Below are 15,134 nucleotides of genomic sequence, written 5' to 3'. Positions count from 1 at the left end.
GTGTATATATATTTTACTCATTTCAAATAAAAGATATATAATTATTTCTTATATAGAATATTCTTTAGGCAAACTATATTCAGTGTATTGTAGTAAATACTCACAGTGTTTATAATTGTTTTTGTCAATTATTGTAGTTGTTTTAATTCTATCTGTTCACAAAGTAGTACTTAACATGACAGTTATAATCTCAAAAACTGTTGTAAGAGAAATAGTTAAGACTTTATAGGTAAAGCAGAGCTAAGGGATTATAGTTTTAAGTAAATCTAAAATGACAGACAGTTCACTTAAATAAATCAACTAATGCATTTTCAATATTTTTAAATAGTAATAATTGGCAATGTTCAATAACTATTAGCTCTCCTTCCTAAAAACTTTTTAGGATTTCTTTTTGTTTGTTGTTGTTGTTAATCCTCATCCAATGATATTTTTCCATTGATTTTTAGAGAGAGTGGAAGAGGCGGGGAGATACACAGAGAGAAACATTGATGTGAGAGAGAAACATTGATTGGTTGCCTCCTTTACGCTGAGCTGGGGATGAAGCCTGCCCTTGACCAGGAATTGAACTTGCAACTCTTCAGGCCGATGCTCTATCCGTTGAGCCAAACTGGCTAGGGCTAGGATTTCTTCATCCCATGAAATTTCTCAATAAACTCTTTCTGTTTTGTTATAAATATGAATTGTAGGAAGTATTTTCCCATGGACCTCTCACAAATGAAAAGTGTTTTTTATGATTCAGTTTACCTTATTTAGTTTAGGATAATAGAAGAAGAAAATGCCAGCATACTGCGAGATATTCCTCAAACCCTTCCTAATGCATTGTTTTATGTTTAAGAGAACTTAATGTCAGTGCACAGATGACCACAGCTTCTTCTTATCCTGAAGCTTTCGCATGCCTCAATTCCTTTCCTTTGGTTTATTTTGCCTGTTTCCTGTATTTTCTCCCAAGGTTACATTTCAAAAATATCTATATAAACTTGTTTTTCTATATATTTTACCTCTTTCTCTTCCTAGAATCCCATGAGTTTGTTGTAATTTTTAAAGTTATTCTCAAGAAAAATTATTCATGTTTACAAATATAGTATCCTATATTTTCACATTTGAGAAAAAAGTACAAATACATAAATCTACATATGTAGAATTTTGTATAACAGGATTGCAGTTGGGAGGACACTACTATACTTGACACAATGTGTTTAATAGAAATTTGCTTACTGAGACTTAGTTTCATCTGGTATGGAAGCACATTTAAGACAATGAGGTTGATATGATGGTTCTATTTATATAACCAAAACACCAAGGCTACTGAAGAACAGCTTATAGTTCAGGAGTGTTAATGACTAATTCTGATCAATACATGCTGAAAGATTATTAATGAAACAGTAAACCATAATAGGCAAAAAAGATCTGGGAAATGGCTATTTTGAATGGTTATATTTAAAAGCCATATAAAAATACTCATATTTTATTGTTTCTACAGTATTAAAATAATTGGCCCTGCTCAAAGTAATATGCAAACTTAGTTAAATATTTTATCCATATCAAATGCCAAGAGCTTTAAATGTGGTATTATAAAAAATATGATCTGTGTCAGTATTCTCACCACTTTAAAAGATTACTTTTAATTCATCTTATATCAAAATATATTAATTATTACTGAAATACATGCAATGTGTTAGTTTGCTATTTAAATTCAATGAAAACAAGAAATGTTATTATTTTAATAATATAAATGTAGCTCACCACTAGGAAGAACAGGCATTAAAATGAATATAGCAGAGTAATTAAATCCAACTTATTTCCAAAGAATAACTTGGCAAAAATGATAGGAAGTTTGAATGAAATTTAAAACATAAGAAGTCAAAAGATTAGACAGTCTGAGAACTGTAAGTCAAACTCCATGAAGAGGCAGTATTATGGCTACCCAGATTCAACTGCAAGTAAATTATATAATCAGTGCAAAAAGAATAGAAGAGTAAGTCCCCATACTGAGGCAAAATGTGAATATTAATATTGCTAGACTAAAATGAAAAGTATTAACAAGTCCACTGCTTGTAGCCAAAATAACTGATAAAAAGATATCTATAACAGTTAAGACACCACAAAAGCTGAATGAACTTTCCCTTGCTTCTGTCCACAGATGTTTAGATTTTTGTATTATGTTTTTTTAAATTTACTTTTTTCTTTATTGATTAAGGTATTACATATGTGTCTTTATTCCTCCATTCCCCCCTCCCCCTCATGCCCTCACCCCCACTGGTGTCTGTGTCCATTGGTTAGGCTTATATGCATGCATACAAATCCTTTGGTTGATCTCTCCCCCTTACCCGCAACCTCCCCTACCTTCCCTCCAAGGTTTGACCATCTGATCGATGCTTCTCTGTCTCTGGATCTATTTTTGTTCATAAGTTTATGTTGTTCTTTATATTCCACAAATGAGTGAGATCATGTGATATTTATCTTTCTCTGACTGGCTTATTTCGCTTAGCATAATGCTCTACAGTTCCATCCATGCTGTTGCAAATGGTAAGAATTCCTTGCTTTTTACCACAGCGTAGTATTCCATTGTGTATATGTACCACAATTTCTTAATCCACTCATCTGCTGATGGGCACTTAGGCTGTTTCCAAATCTTAGCTATGGACATAGGGGTGCATATATCCTTTCTGATTGGTGTTTCTAGTTTCTTAGGATATATTCCTAGAAGTGGGATCACTGGGTCAAATGGGAGTTCTATTTTTAATTTTTTGAGGAAACTCCATACTGATCTCCACAGTGGCTGCACCAGTCTGCATTCCCATCAGCAGTGCACGAGGGTTCCTTTTTCTCCACATCCTCGCCAGCACTTATGTATTATGTTTTTAGAAAATAAGATGGAAGATAAAATATCAGAAAATTTAACTTCAAAGTAATTAATAATAGAAAATACTAAGTTGTACACTTAAAACCTGTATAGTTTTGTGAACCAATGTCACATCAATAAATCAATAAAAAATTATGATGTAGTAAATGAAAAAAAATTTGAAAGCAAATCTGACATTGGAATCCTAATCTAATTGCTGTATCAAACTCCACCAAACTACATAATCTCACATAAGCTTAATGACAAAATTAATCAAGATAAGTGGTAGAGAAACCAAGATGGCGGCATAGGTTAACGCCAGAGTTTGCTGCCTCGAACAACCACTTCAAAAATACAATGAAAAGACGGAACAGACATCATCCAGAACCACAGGAAGGCTGGCTGAGAGGAAGTTCTACAACTAGGAGGAACCGAGAATCAGAGGAGGCGCAGTGCTGAAGTAAAATACTAAGGTGCGGAGTGCGCGCGGCGCGGGCTGGTGGCTGAGGACGCAGTTGTCTGTTTCAATCCGGAGGGAGCCTCAGACTCTGAGCTCCAGATCCGGGCAGGTCTCTAGGGACCCAGACTCAAACGGGAGAAGCAGGACTGTCTGGCTACGGTCCCTCCGAGGTTTGCAGCGGTTGCTGGGACAGAGAAGCAGAGCCCCTGGGGACGGACTGAGAGCAGCCATAACTGCTCCCTCCTCCACCCTGTTGATCCCGTGGGACCCGCCCCGCCCAAGCCCTGCACAGAGGCATTTGCCGGATAGCCTCAGGCAAAGGCTAGATTAGCACCTCCCTAGAGGACACAAATTCTTCCACTGCAGACACAGCTGATTATCACAGCCAGTCGGCCTGGAGGTCAAATCCTTCTAGTATTAACTACAACAATCAAGGCTTAACTACAACAAGACTGCGCACAAAGACCACTAGGGAGTGTACCAAGAAAGCGTAAAAAATGCGGAGACAAAGAAACAGGACAAAACTATCAAGGGAGGATATTGAGTTCAGAACCACACTTTTGAGGTCTCTCAAGAGGCTTCTAGAGTCTGTCGATAAACTTGATGAGATGTACAGGAAATCTAATGAGACCCTCAATGGTGTGATAAAGGACCATCTAGAAAGTAAGCATACACTGACTGAAATAAAGAATATTATACAGACTCCCAACAGCAGACCAGAGGAGCGCAAGAATCAAGTCAAAGATTTGAAATGCGAAGAAGTGAGAAACACCCAACCAGAAAAGCAAAATGAAAAAAGAACCCAAAAATACAAAGAGAGTGCAAGGAGCCCCTGGGACAGCTTCAAACGTACCAACATCAGAATTATAGGGGTACCAGAAGATGAGAGAGAGCAAGATATTGAAAACCTATTTGAAGAAATAATGATAGAAAACTTCCCCTACCTGGTGAAAGAAATAGACTTACAAGTCCAGGATGCACAGAGAGCCCCAAACAAAAGGAATCCAAAGAGGACCACACCAAGACACATCATAATTAAAATGCCAAGAGCAAAAGACAAAGAGAGAATCCTAAAAGCAGCAAGAGAAAGACAGTCAGTTACCTACAAGGGAGTACCCATACGACTGTCAGCTGATTTCTCAACAGAAACTTTGCAGGCCAGAAGGGAGTGGAAGAAATATTCAAAGTGATGAATAGCAAGAACCTACAACCAAGACTACTTTATCCAGCAAAGCTATCATTCAGAATTGAAGGTCAGATAAAGAGCTTCACAGATAAGCAAAAGCTAAAGGAGTTCATCACCACCAAACCAGTATTACATGAAATGCTGAAAGGTATCCTTTAAGAAGAGGAAGAAGAAGAAAAAGGTAAAGATACAAATTATGAACAACAAATATGCATCTATCAACAAGTGAATCTAAGAATCAAGTGAATAAATAACCTGATGTACAGAAAAATAAAGATAAGTGGTAATGTTAAAAGCCATAATAGTCATCATTGCAACTATCATTGCTAATGAGTAGTTGTATTTTATAATCATACCACCCTTCATGATGAATGAATTTACTACCAAGTTGATTTAAAGTGAAGCACGAAACATGTACCTTTCTTTTCTTGGTTTAAATGGTTAATAATTACTCAAATACAAAGTACTTAGAATTTTAGGGCAATACCAAGGTTTTAGGGCAGTTTTACTCAGCCATTTTTGTTTTTTTGTGTTCTTTTTCTAATGGAAGCTCATTCATGGTAGAATGGAAAAGAAAAAAAAACCCCACTAAAGTCCAGTGAACAAAATAACAATGAATTTTCAATATTGAAAAGTAGAAAATAATAGCCAAATGATAATATCTGGCAATTACAAAAGTACAAAACAATTCACAAACATAAAACCTCACATAATTCTAAAAAATACAGTAGGTAAAAGCATATAAATAATTAAGAATAGCTAACATCTCGCTATAACACTGATTACACACTGGCAAGAAAATAACATTCTTTTTTTAAAAATACTTCTTTTTTGTTGAAAGTATTACATATGTCCCCTTTATTCCCCCATTGATGCCCTTCAACATGCTCCCACCCCCCCCCCCACCCTAGGCCTTCAGCACCCTATTGTCTGTGTCTGTGGGTTATGCATACTGGTATATGCAAACAAGGTCTTTGGTTGATTACCCATTCACCCATTCACCCTCCTCCTCCTTCCCTCTGAGATTCTGCACTCTGTTCCATGCTTCCATGTCTCTGGATCTACTCTGTTCATCAACTGATTTTGTTAATAGATTCCACATGTAAGATCATGTGATACTTGTCTTTCTATGACTGACTTATTTCACTTAGCATGATACTCTCCAGGTCCCCCCATGCTGTCTCAAAGGGAAAGAGAGTGTATTTTTCTACTGCTGTATAGTATTCCATGGTATATTTATATTGAATATTATGGAATTCCAACTGCCTACATGTGTGCTTATAAAGCAAGAGTTTAGAAAGTTTGGCAACAGAGAGAAACCAAATGGCGGCATAGGTAAACACCAGAAATTGCTGCCTCGCACAACCACTTCAAAAATACAACTAAAAGACAAAACGAACATCATCCAGAACCACAGGAAGGCTGGCTGAGTGGAAATTCTACAACTAGAAGGAAAGAGAAAAGCACACTGAGACTCAGAGGAGGTATAGAAGTAAAGTGCAGAGGTATGGAGGTGCGCAGGAAAGGGCTGGCAACTGAGGACACAGCTGTCTTTTTCAATCAGGAGGAAGACACAAGCTCCTGACTGCTCTGAACGCCAGTTCCAGGTGAGTCTCTGGGGATCCAGACTCATACAGGGAGAAACTGGACTGTCTGGCATCAGGCAGAACTCGAGGGCGGCTTTCTCTCAGAGGTGCTTGCAGCGATTACCTTGGAACAGTGAGACCTGGGGCCTCTTAGGGCAGGGCTGAGGATCAGCCATAGCTGTTTGCTCAGCCCTGTTGATTCTCTGAGACCCCGCCCCACCCAAGCTGTGTGCAGAGGCTTTTGCATATGAGTGGGCTGGCCCTTTGCAATCTAAAACACCTAACTAACTGCAGCTGGGTCAGAGAGACCTAGAACTTCCAAAAAGAAGGCCCAAGGTCCCACAGCAGCTTGCATTGCTTCACAGCTGGGCCTAATCTGGGCAACTCCAAACTCCAAACAAAGAAGAGGAATCTGCAGATCTCTCTTTAGCTCCTGCTGGGTAGCCTCAGGAAGAGGCTAAATTAGCACCTCCTTAAAGAACCAAGAGCCAGTGTACCCAGTGGTCAGAGTGGGACCATCCAGATTACAACTCCTCAGATGCATAAGGGACACAATCAGGGGGCAGATTCAGTGAGCACCAAAGCCCCACTGAAGCAAGTCTTGCCCCATAAGGGTGTCTCCAGCACAGAAGTTCTCCCACCATAACCACAGCTGATTCTCATAGCCAATTGGCCTGGAGGTCAATTCCTCCCAGTGATACCTACAACAATCAAGGCTTAACTACAACAAGACTGTGCACCAAGCCCACAGAGGGGTGTACCAACAGTTTCCACCTCAGGTAATTGGGGAGGTTGAGCCACTGGGCTCTATAGGACACCTAGCACACAAAGCCACTCTACCGACACAGGGAAGCATAAAAAATGCAGAGACAAAGAAACAGGTCACAAATGACAGAAATGGAGGAAAGCAAACGACTGGATATAGAGTTCAAAACCACGGTTATAAGGTTTTTCAAGATTTTCTAGAAACTGCCAATAAATTTAGTGAGATCCTCAAGAAATCTAGTGAGACCCTCGAGGATATAAAAAATATTATGCAGAGATCCAACAGCAGACTAGAGGATCCCAAGAATCAAGTCAAAGATTTGAAATACAAAGAAGCAAAACATGCTCAACCGGAAAAACAAAAAGAAAAAAGAATCCAAAAATATGAAGATAGTGTAAGAAGCCTCTGGGACAACTTCAAGCATACCAACATCTGAATTATAGGGGTGCCAGAAGAAGAGAGAGAGCAAGATATTGAAAACCTATTTGAAGAAATAATGATAGAAAACTTCCCCTACCTGGTGAAAGAAATAGACTTACAAGTCCAGGATGCACAGAGAATCCCAAACAAAGGAATCCAAAGAGGACCACACCAAGACACATCATAATTAAAATGCCAAGAGCAAAAGACAAAGAGAGAATCTTAAAAGCAGCAGGAGAAAAACAGTCAGTTACCTACAAGGGAGTACCCATACAACTGTCAGCTGATTTCTCAACAGAAACTATGCAGGCCAGAAGGGAGTGGCAAGAAATATTCAAAGTGATGAATAGCAAGAACCTACAACCAAGACTACTTTATCCAGCAAAGCTATCATTCAGAATTGAAGGTCAGATAAAGAGCTTCACAGATAAGCAAAAGCTAAAGGAGTTCATCACCACCAAACCAGTATTACATGAAATGCTGAAAGGTATCCTTTAAGAAGAGGAAGAAGAAGAAAAAGGTAAAGATACAAATTATGAACAACAAATACATATCTATCAACAAGTGAATCTAAAAATCAAGTGAATAAATAATTTGATAAACAGAATAAACTGGTGTATATAATAGAATGTGTAATAGAAAGGGAGTGGACTGACAAATCTCAGGGGGGAAGAGGTGTGGGGGGTGCGAGAAGAGACTGGACAAAAATCATACACCTATGTATGAGGACAGTGGGGAGGGATAAGGGCACAGGGTGGGGTGGGAAACGGGTGGAGGGGAGCTATGGGGGAAAAAATAGGAACAACTATAATAATCTGAACAATAAAGATTTAATTTAAAAATAACATAAAATAAAATAAAATGATTGGGGCCCTAAAAAAACAAAAAAGAAAAGAAAGTTTGCCAATAACTGGTGACGCCACACAACTCTATAGAGTACTGAATTACAATCCCCAATTATTTATGGTAATGCAATAATTTTAGTCTATAAATACCATATTTAGTAAGCTTGAATAACTTATACAGCAGGCTACTGCTAAGAAGCCTTTAGGTGTCAGAAAAAATGAGTCTATAAAATCAAACTCAATCACATTGTTAAAAAACAAAATTCAATCGAGTAAATTTGGATATCTAACTGGCTTTATTAGTCAATTCATGAATAGGGAAGCATCCCATATATCAATTAGGTCACTCTGAAGGGGTATATAAAATGGAAGGTTTGTATAGGAAGGAAGAAGGGTAGGGCAAAGAAGCTATTAACGAATAAAAAAAAAAAGGATTGTTTTGGGCCTGGGCATCTCTTCTTTGGGGGAAGAGAATGAAAGGGTTTTCATCATGAAGACTGCTTCTTCTTTTGGAGGTTGGAGGAGGATGGAGAGGGCTTATGTGACAGATTACTTTAATGGTACTTGGTTAGGAAACTCCAGACTGGTTGATTAAAATTGTTTCTGGGAGAGGCTGAAACATGAATTAGATCAAGTGTTAAATCTAGGTTTGGTTTTATGGGCTTTTAGCATGATTGACATTATTTGGGGCCCATGGATTTCTCTTTAACAAAACCTAAGTACAAAATAACGAGCCTTGCATTTTTCTATAAGGTGAACTCTCAAAGCCTATGAATTTGCTTTAGAACAAGACTGATTTAGGGAACCCATCCTCTGACACAGAGATAAAAACAATCTAGTGGGTGGACCTAAAATATATGTGTGATATATATCTAATAGTATAAAAACATAAGGTTCACAAAACCAGGTAAAGACAACACAATGAAAGAGAATTACAGACCAATATCCCTCATGAACATAGATGCCAAAATCCTCAACAAAATCTTAGCAAATCGGATCCAGCAGTACATCAGAAAGATCATACACCATGACCAAGTTGGATTTATCCCAGGGATGCAAGGATGGTACAATATCCGCAAATCAATAAACGTGATACATCACAAAAACAAATTGAAAGAACAAAACCACATAGTCATATCAATTGATGCAGAAAAAGCATTTGACAAAATCCAACACCCATTTTTGATAAAAACTCTCAGAAAGGTGGGAATAGAAGGATCATACCTCAACATAATAAAAGCCATATATGACAAACCCACAGCCAACATCATACTCAATGGACAAAAACTAACACCATTTCCCCTAAGAACAGGAACAAGACAGGGATGCCCACTCTCACCACTCCTGTTCAACATAGTACTGGAAATACTAGCCATTGCAATTAGACAAGAAGAAGAAATAAAAGGCATCCAAATTGGAAAAGAAGTAAAACTGTCCTTATTTGCAGATGACATGATATTATACATAAAAAACCCTAGAGACTCCATAAAAAAAACCTAAGACTTAATAAATGAATTTGACAATGTAGCAGGATACAAAATTAACACCGAGAAATCTATGGCATTTCTATACACCAATAGTGAACATACAGAAAGAAAGACTAAAAAAACAATCCCATTTACCATGGCACCAAAAAAATTAAGATACCTAGGAATAAACTTAACTAAAGAGGTAAAAGACCTCTACTCAGAAAACTACAGGACGTTGAAAAAAGAGATAGAGGAAGAGATAAACAGATGGAAGAACATACAATGTTCATGGATTGGTAGAATCAACATCATTAAAATGTCCATACTACCCAAAGCAATCTATAAATTCAACGCACTTCTCATTAAAATACCAACGGCATATTTCACAGACCTAGAACGAACTCTCCAAAAATTCATCTGGAATAAAAAAAGACCTTGAATAGCTGCAGCGATCCTGAGAAAGAACAAAGAAGGTGGGATCGCAATACCAGATATCAAGCTGTATTACAAAGCCACTGTTCTCAAAACTGCCTGGTACTGGCACAAGAACAGACATATAGATCAATGGAATAGAATAGAGATCCCACAAATCGACCCGAACCAATATGCTCAATTAATATTTGACAAAGGAGGCATGAACATACAATGGAGCCAAGATAGTCTCTTCAATAAATGGTGTTGGGAAAATTGGACAGATACATGCAAAAAAATGAAACTAGACCCCCCAACTTACACCATACACAAAAATAAACTCAAAATGGATAAAGGGCTTAAATGTACGATGGGAAACCATAAAAATACTAGAAGAATCCAAAGGCAACAAAATCTCAGACATATGCCGAAGCAATTTTTTCACTGATACAGCTCCTAGGGCATTGGAAACTAAAGAGAAAATATACAAATGGGACTACATCAAAATAAAAAGCTTCTGCACAGCAAAAGAAACCATCAACAAAACAACAAGAAAGCCCATTGCATGGGAGAACATATTTGTCAATGTTATCACCGATAAGGGTTTAATCTCCAACTTTTATAGGGAACTCATACAACTTAACAAAAGGAAGATAAACAATCCAATCAAAAAATGGGCAAAGGATCTAAAGAGACACTTTTCCAAAGTGGACATTCAGAAAGCCAAGAGACATATGAAAACGTGCTCAAAGTCACTAATCATCTGAGAAATACAAATCAAAACGACAATGTGGTATCATCTCACACCTGTCAGAATGGCTATCATCAACAAATCAACAAACAACAAGTGCTGGAGAGGATGTGGAGAAAAAGGAACACTGGTGCACTGCTGGTGGGAATGCAGACTGGTGCAGCCACTATGGAAGACAGTATGGAGTTTCCTAAAAAAATTAAAAATGGAACTCCCATTTGACCCAGTGATCCCACTTCTAGGAATATATCCCAAGAAAATAGAAACACCAATCAGAAAGGATATATGCACCCCTATGTTCATAGCAGCACACTTCACCATAGCTAAGATTTGGAAACAGCCTAAGTGCCCATCAGTAGATGAATGGATTAGAAAACTGTGGTACATCTACACGATGGAATACTATGCTGCTGTAAAAAAGAAGGAATTCTTACCATTTGCAACAGCATGGATGGAACTGGAGAGCATTATGCTAAGTGAAATAAGCCAGTCAATGAAGGAAAAATACCACATGATCTCACTCATTTATGGATAATAAAGACCATTATAAACTTATGAACAAAAATAGATACAGAGGCAGAGCAGACTTGAGCAGACTGTCAAAGTACATCGGGAAGGCCGGGGACGGTTGTGGGGCAGGAGTGGGGGGTAAGAGATCAACCGAAGGACTTGTATGCATGCATATAAGAATAACCAATGGACATAAGACACTGGGGGGTAGCGGAGGCCAGGGGATTGTCAAGGGCGGGAAAAAAAGGAGACATATGTAATACACTTTGTAATACTTTAAGCAATAAAACAATTTAAACAAACAAATAAAACAAAACAAAAAAACCCAAAAACATAAGGTTCAATCTCATTGATGTGATATACTTTTGTTGGATAAATTATAGTCATGCACCTCTTAATTATGGGAATAATTAAAAAATGAGAAATGTGTCATAAGCAATTTCATCATTGTGTAAACATCACTGAGTACACTTCCACAAACCTAGAAGTATAGCCTACTACTGAAGTATATATGCTAGACTCTTTTATGACCGGTAGACAGTAGGTTTGTTTATATCACCATCACCACAAATATATGAGCCATACAACACACTATGACATTACATCAGCCACGACATTACTAGGCAATAGGAATTTTTCAGCTCCATTAGAATCTTATGGGACCACAGTTGTATATGCTATCTGTTGTTTTCCTAAAGGTTCTTGTATGGTGAATGGATCTGTGTGGATTCATTCCTCAGAGATCACAATGATTCATTCCTTTAATCAGTAGCATTATTATTACTTTTGATTACTAGAAACCTTACTGAATTACAAAAGCAGCATTTCTATTGTCTTCATTGATCTTTAGATATATTAATTTACAAATCAAGGGTATATCAGTTTCTGTAGTAAAGTCAGTAACATAGAGCAAACATTCTGAACTTTTGATTAGTTTTATGAATAATTTCAACCATGAATATAACAAACCCCTATTTGTATTCAATTAGAGGCAAGGATAAAACAGAGTGTGCAGTGTACTTTATTCACCATGTCAGGATTAATAAATGCAGCGTCAGGATTTGACCACTTAAAAGGCCTGCAGAAAAGATTAGGCAAGCCATTTCTATAAAAGAAATGACCCTTTTTACTACAAATGAAAGCATTGTGTACATTTGGAAATGCATTGGTGGGGGTGGGTTGGTAGAAGATTCTGAGAAACAAGGGAATGTGGGGAGATGTAAAAGGACTTTTAAAAAGTCTGGTGTTTATCAAAAGATAAAATTAGAATGTTGGACTAACTTTATCCTTAATTCTAATTATTTCTAATTTATTTACTTTAACAGCTAATGTGAAGGGCAGAAATTACTGAAGAATAATTGAAATATTTAGCAAGCCTGGTATCACAGCACCCTCTATCTATCACATGGTCATATACACAATACATTTATATGTACCAGTTGCTTTAATATACATATAAATTTATGTAGAACTTTCTTGGTTTTAGAGTTTATCTTATTACTTTCCAGCAATGGGGTCAGAAGGCCTACTAATTTACCCAGTTTTAATACTATCAGTATCCCTCCTGCAAGAAGAAAGAGCAATGACAATGCAATCCTGAACTCTAAATTATTCTAGGTGGGGTCCTAGAACCAACAATTTAAGTGTCACAAATAATTTATGAGAGTTATAATTTTCTAGCTCTACCCATACCTTCCCAGTTAGAAACTTTCAGTTAAGACCAATTTGTTTAAATAAGCCTTCCATGTTCAAATTTGAGAACCACTGTTATAGGAGAAATGCTCAGAGTAACAGTCAAGTTAGTAGGTACTGTTATATGAATTCCAAGGGGAATATTTTACCAATTTTCACTATATAGTTTGACACTCAATCACCATTCCAAAAAACACAGAAAACAATTCACTGCTAGCTACCTCGTACTGTCATATCTACAAGCTCCGAAGAAAATCTGTTTTCAAGCAATAGTTCACTATCAAGAGAGAGTTTATGTTGATTTTGCTGACTTTTGGGAAATTATTTTCCCTCTCAGGTTATCTAAAATAGATATGCTATGCAAACAAATCTGCAGCCTGCTTCCGAAGGTACCTTTCTGAATTTTCTAAGCCTGTTTTAAAGCCGTTTATCCACGAAATTCTGCTTCTCCATGAGTTCCAAGCATGTGCACTGCACTCTTTACAACACTGCTTTAATAGGTGACAGGAAACAAAAGTTTTTAGCACAGTGACCAATTTAAGCCCACAATGCCTGTGCCATCTTCCCCCCAAGCGACGAACGGAGACTGCCAATCTCGACAGACTAAGGAAGAAAAAATAAAGTGAGAATTGCTTTTTTTCTGGGCTAAAAACTAAAAAAAAAGAACTGTTTCCTCTCCATTTGGGTTTATTCAGGGTGGGGGAAAAGCAAGTTTACAGGTTATTCCTATAGAAAAATAATGCAATAATTAATAAACAGTAATACAAGAATAAACTGTGTTTCGCAAACTCACAACTGTACACCTACTTTTGCCCCACGCTGTACAAGCAGCTTCCACTTCCAAGCTCCTCCTGGGGGCGGAACCCAAGCCCGTCCTCTCCCCAGGGCGGGAAAGAAAGCCTGGGCGGTTTCTCAGGAAGGGCCTGAGAGTAAGGCGCGGCCCAGTCGGCACCAGATGGCGCTGCCGCACCAAGAGCCAGAGCCTTGGCGGGTTCCAGGGAGACAGGAAGAGGCGTCACCGGATGCTTGCCTTCGTGTCCGTCGCCGGAAATGCACGCTGGCGCCAGCCTCTGGTCCCGGACTTCCGAAGGGTTCCCGCGCGAGGGTGGAGCTAGAACCGGAACCGAACGGCGACCGTTGGGCCTCAGGGCGGAAGCCACTAACAGTGCCCGAGGGAGCTGGTTTCTGGGGCGCGCGCCTCGCATTGGCGGGAGCTGAGGGGGCGGGGCCTCGCCGGGCGCGCTCGCGCACTTTGGGGACGTCCGCGCCGCTGGCCCGCGCGCCTGCCGGCCCCACACGGCAGAAATGATGGCGTATTGTTTTTTTGTTTTTTTCTTCCCGCCCACAGGGTTTGAGTTTCTGGCCGTGAGTCAGGTTTCTGGAACTCTTTGTGGGAAGTTAGTAGTGTATGAGGTAAAACTCGCGCTGTATTTTCCTCTTGACTCATAAGGGATCCAAATGCTGGCTGGGCGCGGTCCCAGTGCCAGTGCCAGTGCCAGTGCCAGGTGGGTGGACAGCCTCTCCCTCTCCCTCCGCGAGCTGGCTCCGCGCGCCCTCTCTGTGTCTAAGCGTCAGTCCGAGGCGGCGAGGATGTCGTCAGGGAAGGAACGCGGGCAGATGGACTTTTCCTGTGGAAGCGAAAACATGTTTCAGTTAAGGAAGCTTGTCTTTGGCTTTTAGCAATACTTCTCAAGAATTTCAGGAGTTCATGCCCTTTATTTTACCGTTTTTGTCAGAATATACATTTTATATTTTATGGTGTGGTCTTAGTTCTTATAAAAACGTGTTAACTAAAGAAAGGCCTCTTGTACAAAGCATTCCAAAGGAAAGTTCTGCTCCTTTTCCATTTTTACAAGATAGAGGGAAATCACTTTTAATAGATGGCCCATAGGAACTGATGAGGGTGCAGTGGCTTTGTTTTGTTTTCAGATGGCAGCATGGAAAAAATAAAGTTCTTGCAAAAATAAAATCTGTGCATCTGTATCCACCCACTTTTAATTTTAGACTGTAATTCTAAAAGTGTCAGTTGCAAGGGGCTACGTTCTCTGAAGATTTTTTTCAGCCTTGGTAAACACTTTAGTTTTTGTGTTTAAGTCTGTGGCCTACATAAAAACTAATTGCTTGTGAAAGCAAGAGTAAAAGGAATAGAGACTTAACGCATGATAGACAAGAGAAACAGGTGAACTGGGCAATACT

The 15,134-nt window shown here is 38.7% G+C and overlaps 1 long non-coding RNA gene across 1 annotated transcript in view; it reads right to left on the bottom strand.

Moving 5' to 3' along the window:
- LOC139005118 (uncharacterized) overlaps positions 1-13,811 on the bottom strand; it is a 67,104-nt gene extending 53,293 nt beyond the window's left edge. Inside the window, exon 1 of the long non-coding RNA XR_011470642.1 lies at positions 13,746-13,811. This is a non-coding gene — a long non-coding RNA (uncharacterized lncRNA). The remainder of the gene's footprint in view (positions 1-13,745) is intronic.
- Positions 13,812-15,134: the final 1,323 nt, after the last annotated feature.

This window comes from Myotis yumanensis, unplaced genomic scaffold (genome assembly GCF_028538775.1).
Source record: "Myotis yumanensis isolate MYYU_CA2020_CCGP unplaced genomic scaffold, mMyoYum1.0.hap1 SCAF_3, whole genome shotgun sequence".
Lineage (NCBI taxonomy): Eukaryota > Metazoa > Chordata > Mammalia > Chiroptera > Vespertilionidae > Myotis > Myotis yumanensis.
The sequence above is the reverse complement of the archived record's forward strand: the minus strand, read 5'-3'. Positions and strand labels throughout refer to the sequence as shown.